The 16,416-nt window shown below is 34.4% G+C and overlaps 1 long non-coding RNA gene and 2 other non-coding genes across 3 annotated transcripts; 1 reads left to right on the top strand and 2 right to left on the bottom strand.

Moving 5' to 3' along the window:
* Nucleotides 1–6,182: 6,182 nt before the first annotated feature.
* On the bottom strand, nucleotides 6,183–8,761 carry LOC108985830. Its single transcript, XR_004802637.1, has 3 exons — nucleotides 8,520–8,761; nucleotides 8,348–8,422; nucleotides 6,183–6,299 (listed from the first exon to the last, which is right to left on the bottom strand). It is a non-coding gene; the product is annotated as an uncharacterized LOC108985830 (long non-coding RNA).
* Nucleotides 8,762–10,171: 1,410 nt separating this feature from the next.
* On the bottom strand, nucleotides 10,172–10,278 carry LOC118349802. Its single transcript, XR_004802716.1, has one exon. It is a non-coding gene; the product is annotated as a small nucleolar RNA R71 (small nucleolar RNA).
* A 5,491-nt stretch (nucleotides 10,279–15,769) lies between these two features.
* LOC118349814 lies at nucleotides 15,770–15,875 on the top strand. The gene has a single exon (XR_004802727.1). It is a non-coding gene; the product is annotated as a small nucleolar RNA R71 (small nucleolar RNA).
* The last annotated feature ends 541 nt before the right edge of the window (nucleotides 15,876–16,416 follow it).

A 16,416-nucleotide genomic window follows, 5' to 3' on the forward strand; every position in this document is an offset into this window, starting at 1 on the left:
TCCCAATGAGACCGAGAGGTAATTTCTGATTAAGAGCTATAGGATTAAACACCATTAGTTGAGTGAAAGTAGAGGAACTTTATCGTGATTAATGTGATTTTCAAGAAAAATTCAAAGAACTTAATGGGTCTCCAATTGGTTAAATTCACATAGAGATATAATGGGTTATTAGTCAAAGATATTTTTAATATTATTCGGGGGAATATATTTGTCACAACCCCGCCCCAAATCCTAAGACTGGGTCAGGGTCGCGACAGTTAGACCTGTTCTTTCCTTATCATTATTAGTACCATATTATTATGCATTTTTTTTTCTACGAGAGTAATAAGGGATATGCGTGAACGTGTCATGCATGTACCCTACACTTCTAGTTTAAAAGAACACCTGATAAACGATTTGTTCAAGATTCTAATTAAAAGACTCTTAGAGTCCATCGGGAACTCAGTCCCCACAACACATACAAACAGGCATTTATCCTTCTTATGTGGGGTTACCGTCACCCCACCATAGAAGTTATACCATTACCATCACCCCACCATAGTATTTACATCATGCCCAAAGTTTTTACGTCAAGCCAACAAATTGTCCCAACATAGGACCTATAACAGCCCGCTAGAAATTCACTGGTAGAATTTCTATTGACTTTAGGAACCTCGTAAAAACTCCTTAAGTTTTTACGAATCGACCAATCGCGCAGGTTTTAGTTTGTTAACATAGTCAGTGTTATCACTCACTATGATGCTAGAAATATGAGTTTAATTATTAGTTAGAAGTGTCACGTTATGGTCTACGCCTTTTGACTCAATTGATTATTTAGGATTTTTTGGCGCAATAGCCCATTTTCATAATTTTGGACGAAACGCTTGTTCAAAATTGTGAAATTATTTTTTAGGGGCACTTCGGGGTTGAATTTCGGTAAATGATTTTCACTATAGGTTAATATGAATATTTAGAATTTTTCTGTACTAAGTTTATTATGCTTTTTTTGGAGTGAATAGTAATCGCGATATGTACACCCAGCACAGTGTTTTCAAAATCATAGTGTGAAATGTCCAAATTAGGTTAAAGAAGTTTTATTTGGATACTTGGCAAGATCTTAGCCACACATAGTAAATAATATTAGAGACTTGGCACAAGAGGAACCATTAGATGGATTTGTGAAGGAAGTCAAGGTGTGAGATCATGCCACCTAAGCAAAGCTTTGTTTCATCTGATCAACCAAATTGTGCCAAACCAAAGAAGGTTTCAATCCTAGCGAAACCCTAAATGGTTGGAATCCAATTGAAACTCCAAAAGCTTGGTTGAAACCGAAATCCTAAACGGTTTCCCCAAACCCTAAAGTTGGCCTCCAAACCCTTTTTAATCCGATTTCTAGCATTGTGTTTAATCACTTGATTAAATCACTTCCACATGCTATTAATTAATCAAATCCTTTTTATGACATCATTATCCAACCTTTTAAACCTTGAAAATTTGATTGGGCCAAGAAAAATTGAGTTTTAGCTTGAGAGCATCCCAAATCCTAACCAAACCCCCTTTAAACCCCAAATTGAAGCCTACTTGGTTGGGGCCCACCAAGGCCCACGAAATTGGCTACATTTGCAAAGCTTCTTGAAGCAGTTTCCTCCCCCACATGGCAGACCATCCACAGCCATTGGCTGCACCCAATAGTGCCTTGATGTGAAGAAGAAATCCACTCCATCAACCTCCATCTCTCACAGTTGCTGTAGGCAGTCCTTGCTCCACTCTATTATCCACTTTATGTCACAAAGCCACCTCCAATCAAGGGTCATTCAAGCCTATAACTTGCCCCTCCAGAAGTCTAAAGTCATGCAAGACACACTTCTCTCCATTTTATCACTTCTTTACCCCATTCTTAGAGAGAAACCCAAAAGAGCTCTCTTGAGCAGATTTCTGAATCTTTTTGCGTGGCCATTTTTGACCCTTTATAAGTATTATCTCACGATGACTCCTTCATAAAAGTTGTTAGTATTTGAGTCTAGTTTCCTTAGATATCTCATTAGTCTCATTCTATGCTCATTTGGTTGGTAAAAAGTATTTTTAACCATGGAAAGGTCATTTTGGGCGTGAAACTAGATAGTATAATATGTTTTGGAATTTTTGACCAAGCTAATGGACTTATCTTGGTCCAAAAATTTTATGGAGTGTTGTTATCATGCCTTTATGAATTTTCATTAAGGTTTTGTTGCATGGATAAAGCTTTTGATGATAGATTTCCTTATATTTAGAAACTTGAAAACTGGAAGTGGAAAAACAGTTTTTGTTTTGTGAAAGTTGGAATATTTCGTGGTTTGATCTTATTCCAAAGGCTTTGATATTTTTATATGATGATCCTAAGCCTCTTATATACATGTTAGGATATTATTTTGAAAATATTTAGTGTTATTTTTAAAGGTATGATTTTTCTATGCAAGAGGATTTCAGTTAGGCCTAAGATTTGATGTTTTTGGGTTAGATCCATGTTTTATTGAGTTTTAGCCATGTGATTTTAAGTTTGATGGTTGGATATTCTTTAGGACACATTTTTTAAACTATAAGACATTTTAGTTTGAAGATCACATGTCTTTAAGCCATGGATCAAGAGATTGATCAAAGTTAGTTGAGAGAAAAGTTTCTGATTTTAGACTAAGGGTACATTTGGGTAGTGAAAAGTGTTGAGAATGTTTGTGAATAGTTATGAGTAGAGATTGGAGTGAGTTTGTGGGTCCCATTGAGAATATTTTGAGTTGTTTGGATGTGTGAAGTATGTTGAGTTGTTGACTTTTGAGTAGGTAGTTGAAAAATGTGTGGGTCCCATAAATATTATAATGATTTTATTTTTAGTAATAGATATTATAATGATTTTATTATAGTGATTTTTTAATATTAATAAATATTGTAGTGATTTTATTTTACTTTTATATATAATAATGATAAATATTATAATGATTTTATTTTTAATTTATATATAATAGTGATAAATATTATAATGATTTTATTTATATATATATAATAGTTATAAATATTATAGTAATGTTATTTTTTATTTATATATTATAGTGATTTTATTTTTAATTTATATATAATAGTGATAAATATTATAGTATTTTATTTTTTATTTATATATAATAGTGATTTTATTTTTTATTTATATATTTTAGTGATTTTATTTTTTATTTATATATTATAATGATTTTATTTTTTATTTATATATTATAGTGATAAATATTATAATGATTTTATTTTTTATTTATATATTATAGTGATTTTATTTTTTATTTATATATTATAGCGATTTTATTTTTTATTTATATATAATAGTGATAAATATTTTTTATTTATATATTATAGTGATTTTATTTTTTATTTATATATTATAGTATTTTTTTTATATTTGATAGTGATAAATATTATAGTGATTTTATTTTTTATTTATATATAATAGTGATAAGCGTTATAGAATGTTTGTGAATAGTTATGAGTAGAGATTGAAGTGGGTTTGTGGGTCCCATTGAAAGTATTTTAAGTTGTTTGGCATGTGAAGTATTTTCAAAAGTACGAAAATACTTGAAAAGTGTTGAGGAATGTTTAGTACCCAAACATAGGCTAAGTTTAAAACCAAAAAAACTCCAAGTGTTTTTTTTGCGATTTTGGTGACTTTTTTTTTATGATTTAAATCATGGTTGAGCTTAGGATGATGTTATGAATATGTTAGAAGTAAGATTTGATTTTTTTGAAATTCTTGGAGATGTTTTTTATTAAGGCCAAAACTTGTGATTTAAGGGTTTACTTTTATTTAAAACATTTTGGGTCTTTTTACAAAAAGTTTGGTGTTGATGATTAGCTTTTCTTAATGGATATTTTAAGTGTATTTTTTAAACTTAAGATAGGAAGATCTTTGTTGCAAAATTTTGGTTTAGTCATGGGTTTTGAAGATGGACTAAATTGCAACCAAAATCAAGAGAAATGACCTATGAATATTTTGGCCATTGTGAGTTTTCCATAGTTGTGATTAGTTTTAAATTTTTATGAGTTGTTATTTGAGTCTTGGACAAAATTTACATGATGAATGTAAATTTTGGAGTTAAGATGTGAAATCCTTAAGTTAGGGATAAAATAATCATTTTTCCACGTGTAGAGGGTAAAATGGTAATTTTACTCCAAGTTGTCCCTTTTCACTTTTTTAATTGTTAGTAATTAAAGTTCTAACTTTTAGAATACCCTCTTACAGTTCCTCGTGTTTAAAGCTTTAATCTTGTAGAACGCGACGATCGAGGTAAGTTAGCTCTTAACTTACTATCAGTTACTGTGTATGTGTGATGGGTAAGGGAACTAGAGTTTATGTTTGTATGTTGTTATATATGCCATGTCATCACATGTTTATCTATTACATGAATTATTCTGTCACGAAAATCTTATCTGTTACATAATATATTCTATCACATGTTAGTATCTGTTGCAAGTATGTCACATTACGTATGTGATCTGTTACATGTATATCATGTCACATAATATTCACTGTCACAAGTTATACCATGTTAAGAAATATTGTCTGTTACATGTTATGCCATGTCATGAAATATTGTCACGTTCATGTCACGTTCATGTCACGTTACATTACGAAATGTCATGTATGCCAGTTAAGTTATTTATGTCAATCACGACCTTAAGTGCTAAGATAAAAGGTAATATCCTAGTGGAACTCCTTTGTTCACGCTGGAGTGTTTAAATAGGTGTGAAATTCCCTGGGTTGACGAAGTACAGTCAACAGGTTGCGAATTGGGCCTAACTAGCTGGTTACCGGAGCGCGCCAGGCACTAATGCCGATAGAGTCACACATTATGTTACATGTGTCCACAGCAAGTGTGGCACAAACAAACAAATAAGTCATGGGGCCACAACAACTGTGGAGCATACACTACGTGAGACACAACAATTGTAACACGTAGAATACGTGGGGCCACAACAGCTGTGGAGTACGTATTAACGCACTCAAAACTGGTACAGATACCTGTGTTGTGATGCTGTAATCGGCAGGGACACACAGCTCAAGGGGACCCGTGTAGTACCCATATGGTCACTTTATTAATTAAGTTCATTGAATAAGATTTCAAGTTCATGTATTTCACGTTCAAGTCATGTTTCACGTTATATTATGTTCAAGTTTACGTTCATGTAAAGTTTCAATTTCATGTCAATCATGGTAACCCCATGAGATAAGATTACTCAATCATGGTGACCCCATGAGACAAGAATATGTTTCAAGTTCATGTTATATCATGTTATGTTCAAGTTCATGTTATGTCATGTTCACGTTCACGTTATGTTTCAAGTTCACATTTATGTTATGTCATGCTCAGGTTCATGTTATGTTCAAGTTCGTGTTCAAATTATGTATGTTCACATTTATGCTATGTTTCAAGTTCACGTTCATGCTATGTTGCTAGTCCATGTTATGTTTTAAGTTCACGTACATGCCATGTCACGTCAAGCTAAGTTTCAGTTTCAGTTCAAATTATGTCATTTATGCCATGCTATATGTCAAGTTATGCTATGTTTACTTATGACTTTGATTATGCATTCATGCTTTTACTGCCATGCATGCATTATTAACCTGTGTGGAAGTTTCCTGTTAACTTGCTGAGATTTGTAATCAAATCTCACTGTGGTACTTCCAACTACCATTCCTCTCGAATGGTAGGCGATGTGTCAGGATCAGAGCAGGGAACAGACACTAGTAGACTGTAGGAGGTTAACTAGACGCCGTAGACGCAACACGGAGCTTGCAGTCTCCATAGTTAGGTCTTTGGATAGTATTCTGGTATCGTTAGTCAAGTTATGCGAGCTACTCAACGAACTAGCCCAATAGTATATTTTGGCAATGTAATTATAGAGCCAGGTCTTCGTTGTTTTGTGATTACAGTCTTTTGAGACTCGTGCTGTAATCATGGATGTTTTAAGTATGCATGGTTTATGTTTTAACTATTTGGGATATTATAAGTTTAGTGCATAGTATTGTTCAAAAAAAAGATTATCCGCTGCGAATATTGCATAATGCTAGATGCATGTTAGGAACATTGCATCTTATATGTCATGAACGGGGGCAGGTAACCTTGTGTTGCATGTCTCGATGCTTCGGATGTCCATCCGATCCCAAGCGAAATTTGGGGGCATCATAGGACCCATCATAAAAACATAAAAATATAACCATTATCCTCAAAACTGAACCGACAGGGAACTCTAAGCATCGACCCTTCCCTCCTCAGCAGTACCCAGCTCCACAGCCTCATCATTCATACCTGGACGTTTAAAACATAAACACAAAGTGAGTCTAATACTCAGTAAGCAGTACACCATGCCGTTAACTTATTAATCACATAATCTTTTGTTATGAAAACATGCATACATAAACATTTGCTAATTCTTGACAATACTTTCATGCGTAACAATTTACGCAAAACTATACTTTCATGCATAATTGTACTTTTCATGCATAAACATTCATAAGAAATAACTTTACTTATTGTTTCAATTTCTTGGGCCAGTACACACTATTATGCCCCGTGTGTTGGGGTTAGCGGTCTTTTTGACCCGGATTCCGCCTGCGGCCACATGTTGGGAATCCCTTTCATGGGAGGTAGCACTGGGTGCACTACCAGTACTACTTACCTGGCATTGCAATCTGCCCATTCTTTGGTACCCTTTCATTCATATGGCCATTACGTACGTTCATGCTTTCACTTCTTTTCTTTGCCTTCTTTTCAGTCAAACATTTTCACTAGCTTTCCTTAGTCCAAATGCATATGCGTTTCTTTAAAAAGAGTGTTTCATGTCATGTTACATATAGATAAGGCATAGCTATTTAAGAGAGAGCATGCATAAAAATTTCATGTTGCATTACCTTACATACACACAATTATAATCAATCGGGTGCTTAACAGGAGCTACCAAGAAAGGCTTGTACATAATATATATACATTTATTCTTTTATAAGAGAACATGTATAAAGAGAGAGAGATTCTTTCATAAGAGAGTTTTGTGTGTAAGGAGCATGGTCATAGCTACTTACCTCGTGGCTTTACAAGTGTAGATTCATTGAATCTTGAAATTAAACTCCTATTCAATGAAAGGAAATAACATATTAAAATTCATTTCACTTAAGACTTTACTATCCAATACTCATACGCGCACCCTTAAATTCCAAAATGGAATTAAGGCGTCTTCCTTACCCGTTTAACTACGTACATGGCACTAAGTCAACCCTTAGTATCCTCCTTCCAATATTTAAGAACCCATGAGAGTATGAGGCTTGCTTGCTGTCCCTTTTTGAAGGCTATTGTTTTCTATACTGGGAATAGATAGGAATCATAAGTTAAAATGCATAGGATGGTGGGGATTTATAAAAGAAAAGGGTAGGGAACAAAGAGGTGCTATAATCTGGAAATTTTCATCAAAGAAAGCCATTTTGGCAGTTTTTGTAACATCATGTGAAAGATAAATCCAACAAGAGGTAATGCTCATAAGAGGGTTGGTTTTGTCACTTACTCATCAAGGATTTTTCATACTAAAGTTGATCTTTGGTTAAACAAAAGGGTGAAGTTAAGCAAGGGTAAAGTGACTGGTTTAGGCTTCCAAAACAGAACCTATTTTCAAGTTTCTATAATACATGGACAGCTAGAAATTCTCAATGTTTTCATGGTCTTAAACATCCCTCACTTGATCAAATCTCAATCATACAATTAACTAGTACAAGAGTGGTAGAAACTTAAGAAAACCTCATATTTTCTGAAACATAGCACAAATAGAAAGATACAACTCTTGGCAACTTAAAATTTCTAAATAAGCTTACTAGCTTAGGTTTAAAACTCTTCGTGGCTTACTTAGGCCATAAACTTGAGGAAAGCATGTTTAAAAATCATAAACCTTAACTCCATTAATTTAACAAATAAAAGCATAACTAAAAACATGACTTAACTCAAGGTAACACACGGCTGGAACACACACCAAAACAAGACACACGCACACAACTAGAACCATAAAACATAACAAACACAGGCGGCTTCTTGGTCCACCTTCATATATATATACCAACAGACCAATTAATCAACACTTGAGGCTAACCAAGTTAACTAAGAAAATATACCATTTCAATAATAGGAAACACACGACAAAACCACCTCAAGACACTTGGTTTGCCTAGAAAACAAGGCTTTCAGTTACCACCCACTAGGGCAGCCAATAGAGGAAACAAATGAGAATTAAACCTAGAAATTACTACACAACAATCGGTTCACACAATAAATCAAAAACCCCCAAATCACAAGAAATCACAAGGAAGGTATAATACCTGTTTGGGTCCCCTTAGAAGCCACGGAAGTACATGGCAACGAGAAGAGAAAGAGCAAAAATGAAAGATTTGGGGCTGGAAGACAGTAGAAAATTTCGAAGAAAGAAACCCTAGGTTAAACCCATAATCCAAGATTCCAAACCAGAAATTAAAACCATAGGAATTCACTTACGAGGTTGATTTTCCTTGGAGATTTTCGGTGGAAATCTTAGGTTTAGGAAATGGAAGAATCGGCTTGAGGAGAAGAAAGATCACGCGGCTTTGGGGAAACCGAAGAACCGTGCGATGGAAGACTTGAGAAGTTTTTTCTCTCCTTCGTGTGCCTTGGGACCGATGGGTGAAGAGGAATGAGGAAGGAGTCTACTTGTCTTGCCTTGGAAGCTGTCGATGGGTGTAAGGGAGAAAGGAGAGGATTTTGTTTCTCTTGTCCTTTAGAACCAGCGTGTAGGAGAAGAAAGAAGAGTCTAGATAACTTGTTGAAGAAGCCGATGGGTGAAAAGAAAAGGGATTTAATTAGCTTCTTGACGAAGCTTCGATTAGAGAGAGGAAAAGTCAATAAATTCAAATCACTTGCCCCATGAGTTAAGGAATGGACGATGGAGATTAAAAGAGTTTGGATCATTTCTTGGGTAAATAAAATTTAAGGAATTGAAAGGAAATATTGCAAGGTCATAAAAATCACACATTTGAATTATTTGATGACCCACTTCAAAATAAAAGCACACCCATCTTAAAATAATAAAAATCTTGATCTCAAAATATTTTGCTTAAAAATATTAATAGATGACGTAAGGACCTACGTAGTAGGATTTGGGTATTACAATATTGAATAATTAAGGGATTTTTATCATTAACTTGAGATATTTGGAATTCTATAACAAGGAAGAATATATTGTTTGGGATTTTACTAGGTGAAATCAAATGCTCTAGATATATTCTTATTATATTTACAATCTTAGATTTTTATGCTCTTATATTCTGAATTTTTTTTTTTAAGTATTTCAATTTAATTTAGATAGTAGAATCTTTCATTTTTTCGGTTTTCCAAATAATAATTAATTTAGTAAGTTTCAGTACTCAATAACAAAATTAATCTATGTGGGTTCGACATCCATTTTCTTTAAAACACTTTACTACTTGTTATGATTTTGTACACTTGCAAATATTTTCAGCATAACAAGTTTTTGGTGCCGTTGCCGGAGCTTAATTATTTGCATTGCTACTAGCTAGATTGTTTCTAATTTGGATTTTATTTTATTTATTTTTAAGAGTTGTTTAAATAGACCTCGGTTTTGCTTTTCTTCTATTTCTATTTCAGGATTTAGAAGTGTATGTCCCGATCTAAACCATTAGAGCCTACACTTTTCGATTCCGAGATTGAAAGAACTTTATGTAGAATCAATAAAAAGGTGAAGCAAGAGGCTACCGCGTTTGCATTCACCATGGCTGATCAATATAATAAAGCTTTGAGAGACTATGTCATGCCCTCTGTCAATGGGGTGACATCTAGTATAAGGTAGCCAGCTATACAAGTCAATAACTTAGAGATCAAGCTAGCCATCATTCAAATGATTCAACAAACCATCCAGTTTGGGGGCCTGTCACAAGAGGATCCTAATGTCCATATTGTAAATTTCTTAGAAATTTGTTGTACTTTTAAATACAATGGAGTAGCAGATGATGCGATTCGATTGAGACTTTTTTCTTTCTCACTTAGGGAAAAAGCAAAAACTTGGTTGAACTCTTTGTTGCCCGGCATCATCACCATCTAGGAAGAGTTGGCACAAAAATTCTTAGCAAAATATCTCTCTGGCCAAGATAGTGAAGTTAATGAATGATATTACTACCTTCACCCAACTTGTGGGTGGATCATTATATGAGGCATGGGAGAGATATAGAGACTTATGGCACAAGTGTCCACATCACAACCTCCTAGCCTGGCTTCAAGTATAAACATTTTACAATAGTTTGGGACCCACAAATCAATCTATGGTTGATGCGGCCGTAGGAGGAGCATTAATGAGTAAGACTGATTACGCCCAAAGAATAATGCGGTAGTTGTAGCATAGCTTTGGGGTGTTGATTCCACAGAGAGACAAATTAAAAGAATAATAGAAGGAACAAAGAAGCTAAAGAAAAATGTTAAATGATTAATGGAGAACAAAGATTGATTTTAAATGTAAATTAAAGTGAAACAAAGTGACTAATGAAAAAAGTACTCAAATTTGATGAATAGTAAAGCGTCGGGAATCCCATGCATAAATCTGGTATTTTAATTATTCTTAATTCATTGAATAACTTAATTGGGAACTCAATTCCCAAAATTTCCAATTGGAATGTATATATTTATAAACCAGGATTAAACCAAATGCAACCCTTTGAAAAATCAGTCACCACTTTTAAAATACGTAAATTATTACCACTATTGAGAAAATCCAACGACGACAATATACTCTAGAAGCGATATTGTATAAAAGAATTAAATCAATATAGATAAATAATTGATCCAAACATAATTAAAGAGCCAATCCATTCAATAGAAAAAGTATGACTGAATCCATAAACAGAATAAATTCTAGGATAATTCGGAGAAAAAAATATCGATAATGAATTGAGAATGATAAAACAAAAGAGTTTTAGTAATTGAAAATCAAATACATAAATTAAAAATACCATCTACTGTGCAAGTTCATCCCTAATCCTAAAGCAAATGGCAATCATGGAAATTATTTTCAGATCTTTCTTCTTCAAACTGAGCCATCTCTCCTCTATCCCCCCCCCCCCTCCCAATTTCGTGCTAATGAAATACTTATATAGGGTAGGAAAGAAACCCAAATGTCTTTGATATTCCCGCATACAAAATTGTTTAAATTTTAGGACTCAACTTAGCAGCCACGTACGCACTTTAGGATTTCGAATTTGGAAATCCTTATTAGAAATAAATTTGTAGCCCTTTAAGATAGCTTTCCAACGCATCCATAATTGCATCAATCCAATATTTGAATGGAAAGTTATGATCAAAATACTAAAGTATGTACAGGTTGTGTCTTCTAGCGAATTTCGGACTAACTTTTTCTTTTGATCCGAATTACTCTCAAACCCCATCATTATCTTTATTTGAAGAGTCCTACACTTGTTGAATGTTCTTTTGTTGTTCCAACGTCTTACACACTTGAAAGTCCTTTGAATTTAAATGGGTTTGAACTTGCTCTTTTATAGACTTTGAAATTAAATATAAAAATCCGCTCAGGAGTATTCCAAAGTAAACAGAAACTCAATTCAAGAATACACATTAATTTCGATTAATTTTATTCACATTTTAACATTTTAGTCCAATAATAGGATATTTAGAGTGTACTTTCGTACACTCATCACACCCTCCAACTTAATCATTGCTAGTCCCTAGCAATTTTCATGCCAAAACAACGAAAGAGACCAAAGAAAATCACACACAAAGGCCACCAAGTCACACTTTCTAGATTCACATATCAAAACAATCTTAGGAATTCAATAACCCTATCACAAGCAATCCACCAATAGCAATCCACTGAGTGTGTGTGTGTTCCAAACTATATTCATCTAACCAGAAGCCTTGACATATGCAACATCAAGAACATCTCAAGCGAAAGGTTCAACTCCATAACTCACGAGTATAAAAGTGTTTCGTGTGAGGATTCTCTCTATGGAATTGACAATGGGTGTACACACACTCTCATGGGGAATTAGGCAATTATGTACCAGTAACAAGCAAGCATTGATCTTATAATAGGAATACTAACAAATGAGACTTCCACCACTCTTTCCAAAATCTTACTTAGGATCAGAACGATCAACACAAAATGTTGTAACGTGGCTTAAGTTCGGGGCTATATGAAAAGAAAGGATGAAAATGTTTAAAAAACTTCCAAGTACATACAAAGGGAATCTTATTAAACCTTGCAATAAACCACATTTCTCATTTGATGTACTCATTCTTCAACCTTTCAAATCATCGAATAATGCCTCTTTTTCTTTTTCTTTTTCTTTTTTTCATTTGTTTTAATAATTTGCTGAGCAATTATGTCACCCTGGTATTTTGCTATTTCTACCCAGCTTTGGTATTTTTGCCTTTGAAGCTCACTCACTTGAACACCTTGTAACTCATGTTCTTCAATTTTCTCTCTCTCTCTTTTTTCTTTTTTTATTCCGTGCAAAAAAATGAAGAATTCCACATCTACACACTTGAAAGTAACAAAGGTAAGAAAAATCAGTGTATAGGTTATATTCCAATGTGGAGATGTATGGATAATGTGGGCATATGAAAAGAAAAAGTTACATGTGTTTATTGGCTCCAAGTTGGCTACTAGGGGTCTATGAGGGAAAGGGTTAGTTTGAAAGGCTCAAACGTTGATCCTAAGTTGACTTTCGTCATATCCCAAGTATATCCACCATCTTACCACAAACCATGTAATGATATTGTCAGAAGAAGTGTCCAATTAAACAGATCAATGAATGCTTATCATAATTTACTGCATTTGTAGGCTCTCAATTCTTTACAAAACTCTCATGAATACTTAAGTAAAAGAGTTCTCTAGCTACATGTGTCACACCACCATCTTACCACAAAACTTGGATGAGTGCATTAGGGGTTCTGTGAATGCTTCAACAAAAAATGATTCTGGTGGGTTTGGTGAATTCACGAAGATGGCTATGAATGAGAATGAGTACATATGTGAAAATGATTCACGTGTGATGCAAAATTAAAAAAATTTGACACATGAAAATATGCCACAGAATTCCAACAAGCATTTTAAATATTGAATTTGCATGATCACCCCCCAACTAAAATGAAACATTGTCCTCAATGGTTAAGAATCAAATTTAAATGGGGAGTAATTAAAAATGGTAGAATACACCTAATGAGTGATGTGGGTAGCTCGCTAAGCACCAAAGATGGTATCCTGAAATGACAAAATGAAACTAACCTACAAACAAAAACAAAGAAAACAACAGCAAACAAAAAATAAAAGAAACAAGATAAGAAAAAACAAAAATATAGCAAAACAAACAAAACAAATAAAGAAAAACATACATGCATGGTGTGCTCAAGGTTGATAGACCGGATCCACAGGTGGAATGTCTTCCACTTCCGGAACTTGCCTATCAATTAATACTTTAAGGCGTTGACCATTTATTTTAAAGATCCGACCATCCTTAGGATCCTCTATTTCTACCGTCCCATTTGTAAAAATATTCTTCACTACAAAACAGTCGGTCCACCTAGTTTGAAGTTTTCCTAGGTGCTTATGGAGTCTAGAATAATATAAGAACACTCGATCATTAGGCTTAAACATTTTTCTCAAAATATTTTTCTCATGAAACACTTTCATTTTAGCCTTATAGATTTTAGAGTTCTCATAAGTATCATTTCTCAATTCCTCCAACTTGGTCAACTGACATTTCCTAAGCTTATCAGCATTCAATTTCGAAGAAATACTATCAGGAAAAGTGTCACCTCGGCTGAGAAATGCATGCTTAAGACCTGAGGGCAATGGCTTCAACTCCAATTTGGGAATATCCATGCTTGAAGGACTCTGCTTTTCACTTTTCTTAGACAGCTCCTCAAATTTCGGTTGCCAAATATGTGGGTCATAATCCTGAGGTTCATAAAAAATAGCACAAACATTAACAACATCAGATGAATCATTCATAGTATCAAACTCAGAATTATTGACAAGAAAATATTCAAGGGAATCAGAATCATGAGTTGTACGAACTCCCTTATCTATAAGTGTGTCAATCATGTACGTTTGGTGGCACTCGCCATCCTCTATTGACTGTTTTCAATATGGAAAATATTCACCTCAAGAGTCATATTCTCAAAAGAGAGTTTCATTAGACCATTCATGCAATTAATAAGAGTGTTAGCAGTAGCGAGGAAATGTTTATCTAAAATTAAGGGGATTTTAGAATTAGAGTCAACAACAGAACTAGTATTAAGGATTAAGAAATCAACAAGGTAGCAAAATTTGTCAAATTGGATCAAAACATCCTCAACTATTCCTCTCGGTTTCATAACTGAACGGTCAGTCAATTGAAGTACAACAGAAGTGAGCTTAATTTCACCCAAACCAAACTGCAAATAAATGGAATAAGGCATCAAATTTACACTAGCTCCCAAATCTAGCATGCCCAAACTCATGATTCCCAATATTACATGCAATGGTTGGACAACCAAGATCCTTGTACTTAGGAGGAATTCGCTACTCAATTAGAGCACTAACTTGTTCTGTCAGGAATGCTGTCTTCTTAATATGGTGCTTCCTCTTAACTGTACACAAATCTTTGAGAACTTTTGCATAAGTAAGACTTGTTTAATAACATGCAAAAGAGGAAAATTGATCTTTACCTGCCTGAGGTTCTCCAAAATTTAATTGCTAGAATCCAAGCATACTAGATTTTAAAGCTTGAGCAAATGGTACCTTAACTGGGCTCTTGATTACCTCAGCTTCCTTGGGCAACTCAGCACTATCATTGCATTGTTCCTCTTCAACATCAGCTGGCTTATTAGTTGTTGAGATGTGTAAGGACTTACCACTTCGTGTCACAATGACATTGACCTCCTTAAAATTTCCTTAAGCCATATGTTGACCTTGGGGTATGGATTGAGTTTGAGAAGCGAACTTGCCACGCTCATTCACACTCAAAGAGCTCATCAACTTGGATATATGGCTTTTTATCTCCTTATTTTCTTCAATAACCTGCATAATCAAAGATTCAAACTTTTGATTAGTTTTACTTTGTGCCTCAATAAAAGCATGCAAAGTGTCTTCTAAATGACTCCTAGAAAATGAAGGTGCGTGATATGATGCAGGATATGATCTAGGGGGTTGTGCAGGCTGCTGGTTTTCAAACTTCCAGCTAAAATTGTGGTGATTACGCCACCCCGGATTATTGGTATCAGAGTAAGGCGTAAAAGGCTTATTGTACATACCTAAGGCATTACATTGTTCCTCATACATCCATCTTATCTCAGAAAATGTGGGACACTCTTGGGTGAGGTGATCTACCCCGCTACACACAAACAATGGTCCAAAAGACTTTGCATGATTAGTCACGTGTGTTAGCTTTAAACCCTTAGTCTTTAACACATCTAGCTCCCTAGTGAGCATCTGATTCTCAACCTTAGCCTTTAGGCTATCCTCTTCCTTGAGATGGTAAATTCCACCACAATTTGGGTTTCCTATAGATCGTGACCTATTTGTGCCCTCAGTAGCACTAGGTCCAGTCCAAGTGTGAGCTTTTTCAACAAGCTCATTGAGGTATTCTATGGCCCCATCAGGATCTTTCTGTAAGAACTAACCATTACACATAATCTCCACAAATTGGTGCTCTGTAAGTGTATGTCCCTCATAAAAATAGCTCACTAAGCGCCAATTCTCATACCCATGGTGAGGACATATACTCAACAACTCCTTAAATCTCTCCCAAGTGATACAAAGTCTCAATGTCCTTTTGTGCAAATGTGGAGATTTGCCTTTTTAAAGCGTTGGTCTTACGTTGAGGAAAATATTTATTAAAGAAGACTTGAGTCATCTCATTTCATGACCCAATAGATCGTGATCTCAGTGAGTATAGTCAACTCTTAGCTCTATCTTTCAAGGAGAAAGGAAAGAACTTAAGTCTCACAACGTCATCAGTTGCATTTTGACTATGAAAAGTCGCAACTACTTTCTCAAATACCCTAATATGAACATTTGGATTTTCATTTTCCAAGCCATGAAAAGTAGGGAGTAACTGTATAATCTCTGTTTTAAAATCCATTTGGCGAATATTAGTTGGAAACATGATGCATGTTGGGTGGAGGTAATCATGAAGAGTTCTAATGGGTTGATCTTCGTGTTCACTAATTTCCTCGAGACTAGATGGATTTCAAATAAAGGATTTAAAAAACTTGATTATGACTCTTCCAGAAGCCTACAAGCAAATCTACCTAAGTTGTCTCTATATCTGTGCATGCAAGGTAACAAAATACTAAAAAAATAAAAATACTATGAAAAGAAAGAAAAAATAAAAATGCAGCAAGTTAA

Source organism: Juglans regia, chromosome 10 (assembly GCF_001411555.2).
Source record: "Juglans regia cultivar Chandler chromosome 10, Walnut 2.0, whole genome shotgun sequence".
NCBI lineage: Eukaryota > Viridiplantae > Streptophyta > Magnoliopsida > Fagales > Juglandaceae > Juglans > Juglans regia.